The sequence below is a fragment of the Lepidochelys olivacea genome (genome assembly GCF_965140295.1).
Source record: "Lepidochelys olivacea isolate rLepOli2 genome assembly, chromosome: 10".
In the NCBI taxonomy this organism is placed as follows: Eukaryota; Metazoa; Chordata; order Testudines; family Cheloniidae; genus Lepidochelys; species Lepidochelys olivacea.
This window is the reverse complement of record NC_140420.1, coordinates 41,499,363-41,512,274: the sequence shown is the minus strand read 5'-3', so window position 1 is coordinate 41,512,274 and position 12,912 is coordinate 41,499,363.

The window sequence follows — 12,912 nt, the reverse complement described above, 5'->3', positions numbered from 1 at the left end:
GGATGGGGCAGAATGAAATAGAAACCTCACCCTCTCCAAATGTCTACATGCGTTCTATTGATGTGTCCATATATCAAAGGGCATTGGAGCCTTTATCAAAGGCGTTAAGTATAGCACTCCATTAATCTGGCCTCAGGGTGGGAGGAGGTCCCAAATATCATTAGTAGGAAAGGGTATTTATATTAGACCATAATTTATCTACCCAAAGGAATCAGATGTGAGTTTGTGGGGCAGGTTGTATCATTGCTAGGCCACTTCTCAGTAAGTGCTATGTGAATGTGTTCTAACACGGGAGTCTCTGGGCCATGGTGCAGGGGATTGGAGGGCTGTGACTGTGATGAGATCCTGGGGTACAACCTGGAACTGGGGAATGGCTGTGCCCCCCTAGTTCTCCACCCTGGGTTGTCTCTCACGATGATTTGCTAGTGACAAGCAGCAACCCCCTCCAGGAGCTATCATCACTCAGCCACCAGTATGGAGAGAGACACCCAGCTATATTGAACAAATGCTCTCCAAGACACTTGTGAACAGGAAATGGGAAACACCAGCAAATCTACCTGAGCCCCCAGCCTTGCACCCTATACTTGTACTGTCTTACACGGCTCAAGACCTCCTCTTGAACAATGCAAGATCATTAATTAGTTCTCCACTTCATCAAAGGATAATGGACCTGCACCAGCCTTTGTAATCAAGAACTTTAGACAAACTGACTTGGTTAAGATACACCATTAACATAAATTGATTAACCACAGAAAGACAGATTTGAAGTGATTGTAAGTGGTGGACATACAGGACAAAGATAGTTACAAAAGAAATAAAAGTAAAATCGCAGTCTAAATTCTGAACTTTATCAGACTAAGCAAGATTGGAATCAAACAGCTTTTCTCACCCCACTGGATGTTACAGATAGGTTATAATTCTTAATACACAGGCTGAATTTCCTTCTTAACCTGGGAACAATCTTCCCAGTTCAAAGTCTTTGTCTTTCCAGCGTTCTTGTTGTCTTCAGTGTATGTGGGGGAGGGGAGAGGTGGTTTCATGATGCCACTGTCCTTTATTTTATACTCTCAATCCATCTCCCAGGGAAGATACTGACCCAGGCATGTTCTGGTGGGGCTTGCTGAGTCAGAGTTGAGCAATTCCCATTGTGTGGTGCTTGTGCAACTGTCTCTTACAAAATTGTAAATCCCTTTTTTACAATTCCCCTGCTGATTAATGATCATTTAACACCTATCTGGGTCACCTCTCTTTTAGTCACTGGAGAGCTAGTTGTGGGCGTCTCCCAAACTCACAGCATATTTCAATAACAGCCATACAGCACATCTCATAACTTCATCCACACTAACAATATACATATTTTGACAGAACAATGAATTTCAGCAGACCGTGGCCTTTCATGTGGTACCTTACAAGGCATGCTTTGTATGAAATATCACAACCACATACAAATAATAAATATGGGGGTTACAGGGTGCTACTTTGAGGTCCAATGTGTCACAGTGACTTACTGCACTTTTGGGAGCTGACTTAAAATAGGAAAGTTTGGCCGCCAATGCAGTGACTTTGGTCAGTCTCATCCTATGGATATTTGTCCCTATCCCCAAACTGCCACCAGGATGAATTCTTATTAATTTTATGTTAGCTACTAATAATGAAAATTATCTGTCGAGTGATGCCAGCATACAGCACTTTATGAACAGGGGCACTGGCAAGCATTGCTCAGGTGGCTCCAGGATTAGACCAGCAGGGGCAATGCAAGAGGTATTGACAGAGCTGGATAGGGGCTCAGGACAAGAATAGCAGGGAATGGGGTGAGAGGGGGGGCTGCAGATCTGGATTGAGGGGCATTCAGAGAGCTGTGCAGGGCCCAGGGCCAGAAGAACAGGAGGGCTGCAGATCTAGATAGGGGAGGGGGAAGGTCAGTGCTGGATGACAAGACGGCACTGCAGGCCCCTGGCGGGGATTTTAGACTAGAACCGCAGACTCCGTGGGTCAGATCTAAGATGCTTTGACCAAGTTTTGTCATTGGTCAGGTCTGGACCAGCAGGGCGTGCTGCAGTTCAGTATCAAGGTGCAATGGCTGAGCTCTGGGTTGGAAGTTTGCTCAGCTCCAGCCCATGGCAAAGCCAACACTGGCAAGCAGTTAGTGCCCGGTTCTGGATGTGAATGGGGAGGTATGGATTCGTGCATGAGAGGAGAGGAAAATGTGTGTATTGATTCTGCAGGAAGCCTTGAGCGCTCATGTGCCCCAGCTTCCTAAGGGCAGCGGAACCTGAGCTGAGTCTAGGGAGCATTTCAGGTTCAGCACACACATCCTGTAGCTTCAGCACCATGCTCCTTAGCACAAGCTATGAGTCTGCAGATAAGGACCGGCTGCACGTGAGGAGGATCATCCTCAACCCACCTTCCAGATAAGCATCTCGCTCGCCTTGCCAGTGCTGCTGCACCTGATACCTTGACAGGCTCATCCATCAGCCAGTGGCAGGTACGGAGAGAAAATCCCTCTGGCCGAGGCAGGAGCAAGATCCCTGCCTGGTAACATCTCTTTATTTTAATAACTAGAACAGCAGCATCTAGACCCAATTCCCAAAGGGAGGTTGTATTTTCATGTCTAAGCTCAAGCCGGGCTCTATCTTTCTTCCAATCACACCCGGCCTCTCTCCCACTCACTGCGCTCTAGGAGAATCTTATTACCTCCTCCTCCTGTTTCTGTTTTAGCTTGGACCTCTCTTCAAGTCAATGAGGATCTGCCCTCTCCCTGGGAACCAAAGTCTCTCTCAGCTATGCTAAGTGCTGATTGCAAGAGAGGTTGCTCCCACTGCTGGGCTTTCATCCCCTTTCTGAGACTGGAGGAAACTCGTCACGTGACTTAATGGGATTCTCTGCTTTGGTGGCGTGACCTGGCCCAGGTCACACAGCAGGTCAGTGGCAGAGCTGGGAGTAGAATTCAGGTCTCCTGAGTCCCCGTCTCAAGCTCTAGCCACTAGGCTCGCTAGCACCTCACTGTGGAGAGCCAATGCAAGGGGATATTGTGGCTTTGCCAGTGTTCGATTGACAAAGACTTCTCCATTGTGCTACCATGGAATTCCAGCTCACGGAATTCATGGTCATCCAGAGGGCAGAATTTGTGGGGCGGGGAACAAAGTCCTTGCACATTACCAATTGGTGGAGATTTGTGCAGCTGATACACTGGCGCTGTTGGATAGTTTCTCGATTTGAGTCAGAGCCTGGCACAGGTCTGCTGTTTAGACAGCTCTGTTGAACATGTGAGTCCTAATGAATGCAGCATTTCTCAATCCATGACCATCCCCCAAGGGAAAAATAGCTTATTTGCTGTAGATATCGCAAATAGTGGAGTGCGAAAGAACCAGAACAGCGCTGTACAGCAGTGAAAAGAAAATCACCTACTAGTTGAAACATCTAACGTGTGATGAGCAGAGCTGGGGGAAATTTTGTGGACAAATAGTTTATTCAACAACAACAACAAAAGCAGTTTCCATTGGAGCTATGGGTGAATTTTACATGAATAATTTTGTCCATTCATGAAACAGCCGGAGGAGGAGATGCAGCTGCTGCCACTGCTGCCCCCAACATTCTCCCCCCAAAATAGCCTTTAGCTGAGTTGTTAGGGCACTTAGCTTGGAGGCAGAAACGACACTGGTTCAAATCCCTGTTCTGGAACAGACCCAGAAATGGCCTTCTTTCAATTCACCAAAAATTCCAAATTCGGTTTGAACTGACCCATTTTTTTTAATCTATGGGAACTTCCTGTGAGCTGAAAAATCAGTTGTTCGTCCAGCGTCAGGGCATGAGGCAAACTCCCCAGGCTGCTTTCCTAGCAATGCCACCTGTCTTAGTAGTCCCAGACTAGCCACTCTGTTATTCTGAAGGTGCTCAGATACCATGGAGATGGGAGCAGTGTAAGATCCTGAGTAGAACACCCTGATTTCGAAGAGGCCAGCTCACATCCTGCCAGCACCCCTTGCCCTGACATTACTGCAGGGCCCGTGTAACCAACGTAACGTTCTGCTCAGTGACAGTGTGCTAAACTGTGTTGTGACATGCTGCTGCAGCAAAAACATGTCCTGACATTAGCGACATAAACATAATGGCAGCCTGACCTATGTGTGTGTCCCATTGGAGAATCTGTCTGACAGCCAGCCTTTCACACCCCTGCCAGCCGCAAGAGGCTTGTAAATCCCAGCTCAGGAGATGGCAGAGTCAGGCACGTGCTTCACCCGTGAGCTCAGACCCGAGCTCTGACTTGGATGTCAAGGTGGGGAGGGTGAGGGAAGGAAGTGGGGCAGGGCCTGAGGTAGGACAGCCTTTTGGAGAGGTGGGACGGATACTGTGGCTGGGAGAGTATTATTTTTAGCCATCCCTCCTGGGCATAAAGCCAGGCTCTGCATTTTAATAGAAAAAATATTTCTGAGAGTGAGACAAGTTAAAACCTGTAGGTATCAAAGTCGTATTAAAGAGGGAATGGATGGTTATTTCATTTGTGGAGCAGACCCAGAAATGGCCTTCTTTCAATTCACCAAAAATTCCAAATTCGGTTTGAACTGACCCATTTTTTTTAATCTATTGGAACTACCTGTGAGCTGAAAAATCAGTTATTCGTCCAGCGTCAGGGCATGAGGCAAACTCCCCTTGTATATATGGTCTGACTCAAGCTGTGATGCAATTTTTAAAGAGGGCCCTGAAGTGCCATTAATATAATTTACCACCCAGGCGCAATGCCACAGGCGAGGGAATCAAGCCAGCAGAACACCCCCACTGCTGTTCCCCCACCTTGGCTCTGGGGGCGAGGCAGACAGGTGGGCAGCTTCTGGGTGGGGCTGTGATTGTCTGCTCTGCTTCCTGTTGCTCTGTGAATAATTCTAGTGGTGCGGTGCAGCCAGGGGATCACAATGGATGAGGGGCTGGGGTAAAGGGAGAATGGGGGGGGACTCAGAAAATTGGGGAATGGAATAAAGGAGGCCTCCAAGGGCATAATGGATCTTGGTACATGTAGGTCACTGGTTTAAGTCCATGCTGGCTGGTAGCAATCCAAAGTTATTAGTATCTGATAGCTGTTTAGTAGTCCGGATGTGGTGGGAGGAGGTGGGGTTAGTCCAGTTCCAAGCAGCGAGTTTGAACAGACTTCCTTGGTATGACTTTATTGGTTACCAAGTCAGGCATCCACAGCCAAGAGCCACCAATTAGCACGAATGGTCAGGCTCAGAGAGGTGGGAAAAGTGAGGTTTGCTGGCACCCATGCTGCTTGCGCTTGCCTCCAACAGGACACCTTTCCCTGGGGGTTCCACAGCATTCCCTCTTTTAAAGGCCTGGTCAAGGCAGGAGATGTAGGGTTATGAGCCTAGATCAGTTCCCTTCTCTTTCCCGTGTCAGGCCGTCAGTCCCTGGGGATAGGGAGATCTTGGCCTAATTGCACCAGTTCAGGCTGGCCCCAGCTCTGGGATGGAGTGAGGCGTGGCCTAGCGCCCGCTAGCCAGGTGTGTGCTGCCATCACAGCCAGGAGAGGTTGACAATCAGTCTGGCTGCTGATTGGCCTCCGGAATAAGGGCCTGGATTCAAACTAGTGAGTAGATTGGGCTGGGGACAGAGAGAGACCAAAACTGCTGGGACAGCTCTCCTCTTCCCAGAGAGATGCCCATTCCTATGGGCACAGTCCTGCCTCCAGTACCGCCTGAGTGACAGAAAAGTAAAAACTCCAGTAGAACCAGGCTGGGGAGAGCTGCAGGGGGTATGGGGTGGGAAGGAACCCTCAGCCTCAGGACAGGGAGTGGCAGTAGAGCCATTTCCCAATACCCCTTTTGAGAGAAGTGAATGGTAGCCATGGACCCCCAGCTTCACCCCAACTCACCGAGCCCTATCCCCACTTCCTGGCTGTGGGCACCAGGAACCTCATCCTACACTGTCCTTTAAGGGCATTCCCTCCCCTGTGCCCCCCAGAACTCTTTGCCCAGCTGCAGCCGATTTCGTTGCTCTCAACGGCACGGCTGCAGGCAGGGGCTCTGCTGGGAAATAAGCCATGAAGGGACGCTAACTCTTCCAGTCAAGGCAAGAAAACAGACACGCTCCCAGGTGTCTCCAGAGGTCAGGGATTGTGTGACACCCCCAGCAAATGCTGGCCACTCTGATCTGGGTATCACCGGCGCCTTCCGTACAGCCAGCCAGTGATCCCACCAGATCTCATGAGTTAAGCAAGCAGGGTCCGGGCCTGGCCAATACCATGATGGGAGCCCAGTGAAGAAAACCCAGCGGGATGTAGGAAGTGGTTCAGCGGGGGGCGCTCTTTTCTCAGCCTCTCAGGGTGATACCCCAGCTCTGTGTAGGGCAGGGTTGGGTTTATGCACATCCTGCTCTTAGTTGTTGTGGATTAATGCTGGTGTGACTCTGATCCCCTGACTACCGGCTGAGATACAGTCTTGGGGATTCATCATTAAAGATCCCCTCACAGTTTCCACCAAAGCTACAGGTGTTAGGCCCACTGTCACAGTAAAGTCAACATCGGGTAACATCATACAATCTCCCTGACGTTCCCCTGCAGTTTTGATTGGACAGTCTTTTGTTTAACATTATTGCACACTGCTAAACATCTGCTGCCTTCTCCCACCCCAGAGGTGGCTGCCTGTCACTGGCAGGTGACGTAACGCTGTGTCTGTGACATAATGTGGGTTGGAAAGGTGATATATAAATATACAATGCTGTTTGTTCTTTCTTTCAGCCATTAATAGCAGGTGCAGAAAAAATAAGAGGAGTTGGTTGCGAATTTTTAGACAAAACATTTTTTCATTGAAAAATGCCCATTTGCAGAAACACAAACTGTTAGAAGGGCTAGAAGGGACCGCAAGGGTTATGTAGTCTAACCCCTGCCAAGATGCAGGATTTGTTGTGTCCAAACCTTCCAGGACAGATGTCAACCCAGCCTCCTTTTGAAAACCTCCAGTGAAGGAGCTTCTGTGACCTCCCTAGGCATCTGTTCCATTGTCCTACTGTGCTTACAGCTATGAAGTTTTTCTTGAGATTTAATTTAAATCTGCTGTGCTGTTCTTTGACCCCATTGCCTCTTGTCCTGCCCTCTGTGGCACAAGAGAACAACTTTTCTTCATCTTTCAGCATTTGGGGGATAATTTTTCACCATTATTTCTTTCTGGTGAACATCTGCCCTTCCTGGGCCCACCCTGGCCTGGGAGAGTCAGAAAGCTGCTCTCCTGAGATTCCTGCCCAGGTTTGCACATTCAGGGAATTCAGAGGCAGATTCCTCTCTGCTCACAGTATCGCTTTTCACAAGGAAGGAGGGGGTGCAGGCTTGGAGGTGGGCGGTGCAGGGGCAATAACAGATCCAAAGGGACCCATGCTGCTATGGAGAGGAGCCCAGAAACCTGGGCAGAGGGAATGGCCTTCTGCAGGGAAAGATCAGGGTCCATGCAGTTCTCCATTGGCTCCCTGTCTCATTCAGGGGCTCCATTGCATGCCCAGCTGATCTGACCCGAACCCGGAGGAGTTGGGGGAAGAGAGGTGTGGCATTAGCTCAGAGAGTCTGGAGCACCCAATTCCCTCTATCTACTGATGGGAAAAGGAACATGCGACCCGTTAGATCCAAATGTAACACCCCCACTAGTGCAATTCCCTAACTACCACTGGCAGTGTGCACCTGTAATAACAGGTACCACACATGCTTGTGCCATGGGTGCGGCATTTGGCTACAGTGTGTGTCTCTCTGGGTGGGGTGATACAGGAGGAAAGAGTGGGTGGGCTGTCAAGGAAGAGAAGACCCTGCTATTTATTAGGTAGTCATCAGCATGTGCCAGAGCTGGTGCAGGGACACTCACAGCAGCTGCTCAGCTCAGCTCTTGCATTCAGTGCCACCCCCTTTAGCAGGAGAGTCCAGTACAGGTTCCCATGGCTGCTATGGAGATAGCAGTGGAGAGGCTAATGCTCTTCACGTGCACGGAGTGAGGGATAAGCCTGCAGGAATCTTGGCTGCAGTTCAGCTGGTAGAGTTCACTTGTGTGTGTTCTTCACTTTCTGATGCAGCCTCTGGAGGAGCAGGTGAGGCTGAGAGTTGATCCAAACAGCCTCAGTTCTTCAAAACGAACATCTCATTTGCTGGGTTAGTTCCGAAAGCACCAGGGCTACACTCCCCTGGCTCTGATCAATGGAGGCTTGACTCCCTCCATCAATAAGAAATAAAGGTTTCCTGATTCTTCTATTGACCTAATTACAGAGGGGAAGAAAGTAAAGACACTGCTCATATTTAACTCCATGCCCTCCCTTCCCACTCTCCTCCACCCATCTTGCAGCCTGGAAACCAGCGGGTTTAATTTGGATTAATGTAATGGTGCTAGTCTGATCTCTTATTGCTAGCTAGGTATGAGGAACAGGTGGTGAATCCCAGGGGTGATGTGGTGAGGGAGGAGATTCCAGTGGAGATCAGAGAGCACTTTATATGCTGTTACTAAATCGAGCTTCCACACACTTTCTAATCCACACCCCCCAGAGCCTTTTGAAAAAAGGCATGCTGAACTCAGACTGTGGTGGTAACCTTGCTTCTGTGTTTGTATGGTTGCTGCTGAGCTTATCCCATTGGCTGGTGAACAGTAGTTCACAGCGTTCCACCCATGCCCTTTATGAGATCAGGTCAGCCCCAAGAGCTCCACTCACCAACCATCTGCTGCACTAGCATATGGGCTCAGCTAGGGGTGCAATCCCAGCTCTGACTAGCACTGATCTGCTATCCGTGCTTTGCATCTGCCAGGGGGTCAGAGGAGATGGTGCCATTGGACACCACCTATGCTGCAGCATTGAGATGTAATACACACACCGGTGAGTGCAGCCATCTTGGTTCACACCCTGGGGATTGTACTGGGGCCCTCCAGAGCTAAAAGCATGAACGAAAGTGTCAAGGCGGGGCTCTAACAGACTTGTGCCCTGTATGCTGTGGGCACAGAGGGGGCCTGTACACACTGTGCAGTGGATTCCAGAGACACACAGGCATAAGCTTGGGCTGGTTTGTTTTTCCTGGGGTGTACCACAACCCCTATGGCACTGTGTGATGGTGTGAACCCCGGCCAGGGCTAAGGGAGCCTTGACTGCCCCTGAAGATGAAGAGGGTGTGGCCAGATGAAGGTGTTGCCGGCACCCAGTGCCAAGAGGCTAAACAACAGCTGAAGTTGGTTCGTTACCTGGTGTGCTACACCCAATAATCATAACGGGGTGGAGAAGCAGAAAAGTTTATTTGAAGCTTCAAAAAGGTACATGGAGATTTGAATCTCAAATCCTGTACACAGAGCAGGAAGTTACACAGGCTTTTATACATCCTTTTTCCCAGCATACTTATCCAATAGCAAGCTGCCCCAAGTATCCATATAGCTAGCCAATCCAGTTCCCAGCTAGTTCCCTGGTTCTCTGTATCATTTGTTAAACTATACATAAAGCTGCTTTATTCAGCATTGTTCTTCCATATCTCCCCTGTTTGGCCTTGCTTAGTTTCAGGCAGTCTGACTCTGCAACATATTGTTGCAGATTCTCAGCATAACTGCTGTGTGTGCCTCCAGGCGGGGGGGCCAAGGACACTTGGGCCTAGTACGCAGAGCTGCTGCGAGTGCCTCCAGGCGGGAGGGGGGCCAAGGACACCTGGGCCTAGTGCGAGGGGACTTCATCGACACTCATGGTCTTCCATCCCCTCGAGTTACCTAGTGGCCATGCCCCAGTGTCCCCAACAAAGGGGTAGAAGTGAAAGAGGACCAAGATCAGCATCAGCTGTAGAGGATTTTGTGAGTGTTCTGAGGCTGGGAAGGGGCCTGAGAGAAGACTAGGAAGGAGCAGAAAATCTTTGCCAGGCCTGAGCTGAAGCCTGACTGGAGACAGGGTCCTGAGGAGCTGTAGTCTGAGCTAGAGCTGCTGAGTGAGGGGGGAAGTGTACCAGCCCCTGGGCCATGAGGCTGCGCAAGGCACAGGAGCCTGTGGTTAGGCAGGAGGGCAGCCTGGAGCAGCAGAGGCATGCCTGTGACAAGGTGCTGGCCAGCTGAGCAAGCGGAAGGTTTGGATGTTTATCTGTTTCTCTTGGACTTTGGTAAAGAACTCCATGACCCTGGAAGGAGCTAGATTCTGTCAGGTTGTCTGGCTGGAGGGCCAAGTCACTCCTATGGCCAGAGTAGGAGAAAGGACAGTGGGAAAACTGAGGCAGACTTGCTGCATCACTATGTCCAAACACAAGGGATGTGTTGGAGTGGCAACTTTGCTACACACTCCCACCTGTGTTGTCTAGACTTTAACACCCCTAGTGTCTTCATCATGGCATCCCAATTCACGGCTGCCTTCCTCTCACCCAACGAGGAGTGGCTGTGGCTTTCCTACGGAGTGCAAAGCCTTTCCTTAACTTGCTGATGTGGGCTAAAAGGTGTCAGTCATCCTGCTGCTTTCTTGGCTGTGTCTTACAGGGATTGGGGAACTTGGCAGACTGTTGCACGGGCCACCAAGCTGTGACCTGTTGTGGGGTTTAGTGAGAGGCTCAGATGGGCCGGTCTTTGTTCTATGGATACCATTGCTATTGGCCCATTGAAAATCCCTAGATTAGACACATCCTTAAAGGAGTTCAAGTACTTACTGCCTATCATTGAGAACTCCTGGGAAAGCGAGGTAAAGAGGCAGAGTCCAAATGCACTGGCCCGGCTTCACGGACAGACATGACCTACCATAGGACCGTGGCTACAGAACTGCATGTCAGAGCCCTCACACTTGGTGTAGCTAGGCCAAATTCAGAGTTGCTGAGCACCCAGAAGGCCTCCTGCAGGCTATGGGAGCAGCGGGGGCTCTCGCCCTCAGGGGTTGATCCAACAATAGTTGCTGCAGAATTTAGAAATAAAGTCCCTGGAATTATGAAGCTACAGTTGCGATCTCATAGTTGCAAGCAGGCTTCCAATATAAGTTCTTTTTTTGTTTTCTTTTCTGTAATGTCCTGCTCCCACTGGGAGATCTGCTGTGGAGTTCAATGGGAGCAGGATCAGACCCTACCTTTTTTTTCACCCCCCCCCCCAAAACAAATACCCAGTTACTTCTGGCCTGGAAATGGTTATGCTTCTTTCAGCCCACAGTAGAACTATCTGAAAAGCAAATTGACTGAGTTCAAGTCCCCTGAAAATGTAGCACCTCATACTTCCTTTGGGAAGGCAGAGCTAAGAAACAAATTGGAACCTGATCCTCCTCTCACCCTGGCATAAATCTGGAGTAACGCTACTGAAGGCAAGGGAATAACCCTAGTGTAAAGCCAATGTATGGGAGAGGAGCATGAAACCCTATTGTATGAGTTCCCACTGCTCCTGTGTGTAACCCTGCTGGAGAACTAGCACCGGGGGCAGATTTGAACAAATTGGGTCTAAAAATCAGGAGAGACACTGAAGGTTGCGGGCTCCATGTGAGCAGCTGCTTGAGATGGAGAACTGGGTGTGGGATGGGCGATTAACCCTTTAGGTGTCAGGGCAAACCTTGTCTTTCCTTTTTAAAGTCCAGGTGCTCAGATGTGAAGGGTAACAAGAAGGGTCTCCCACAGTATTCTTGCCAGCAAGTTAAAAAAGTATGGATTGGATGAATGGACTATAAAGTGGATAGAAAGCTGGCTAGATTATTGGGCTCAATGGATTGTGATCAATGGCTCCATGTCTAGTTGGCAGCCGGTATCGAGCGGCGTGCCCCAAGGGTTGGTCCTGGGGCCGGTTTTGTTCAAGATATTTATTAATGATCTGGATGATGGGATTAATTGCATCTTCAGCAAGTTCACAGATGACACTAAACTGGGGGAGAGTGGTAGATATGCTGGAGGGCAGGGATAGGGTCCAGAGTGACCTAGACAAATTGGAGTCTCAGGCCAAAAGAAATCTGATGAAGTTCAACAAGGACAAGTGCAGAGTCCTACACTTAGGAAGGAAGAATCCCATGCACCGCTACAGGCTAGGGACTGACTGGCTAAGCAGCAGTTCTGCAGAAAAGGACCTGGGGATTACAGTGGATGAGAAGCTGGATATGAGTCAGCAGTGTGCCCTCGTTGCCAAGAAGGCCAACGGCATATTAGGCTGTATTAGTAGGAGCATTGCCAGCAGATCGAGGGAAGTGATTATTCCCCTCTATTCAGCACTGGTGAGGTCACACTTGGAGTATTGCATCCAGTTTTGGTCCCCCCACTACAGAAGGGATGTGGACAAATTGGAGAGAGTCTAGTGGAGGGCAATGAAAATGGTTAGGGGGCTGGGGCACATGATTTACGAGGAGAGGCTGAGGGAAAGGGGATTATTTAATCTGCAGAAAAGAAGAGTGAGGGGGGATTTAATAGCAGCCTTCAACTGCCTGAAGGGGGATTCCAAAGAGAATGGAGCTAGGCTGTTCTCAGTGGTGGCAGATGATAGAAGAAGAAGCAATGGTCTCAAGTTGCAGTGTGGGAGGTCTAGGTTGGATATTAGGAAACACTATTTCACTGGGAGGGTGATGAAGCACTGGAATGGGTTACCTCAGGAGGTGGTGGAATCTCCATCCTTAGAGCTTTTTAAGGCCTGGCTTGACAAAGCCCTGACTGGGATGATTTAGTTGGTGTTGGTCCTGTTTTGAGCAGGAGATTGGACTAGATGACCTCCTGAGGTCTCTTCCAACCCTAATATTCTCTGATTCTATGTAGTTAGGCTCCTGACACCCATTGAAATCAATGTAAATTAGGAGCCTAAGTACCTTTGAGGATCTGGGCCTAAGTGCCTCACCCTCTTTGTTCTGGGGAGGCCTTCAATTGCTAGGGCTGAATGACAATCCGGGATTACTCCTGTAACTCCCCCTCCTGGTCCCCACCCCACCCTCTGGCCACGGGGAATCCTCAGAGCTTCTCGAGCAGGAGGTCTCAAACTTTTTTACTGGCAACCCTTT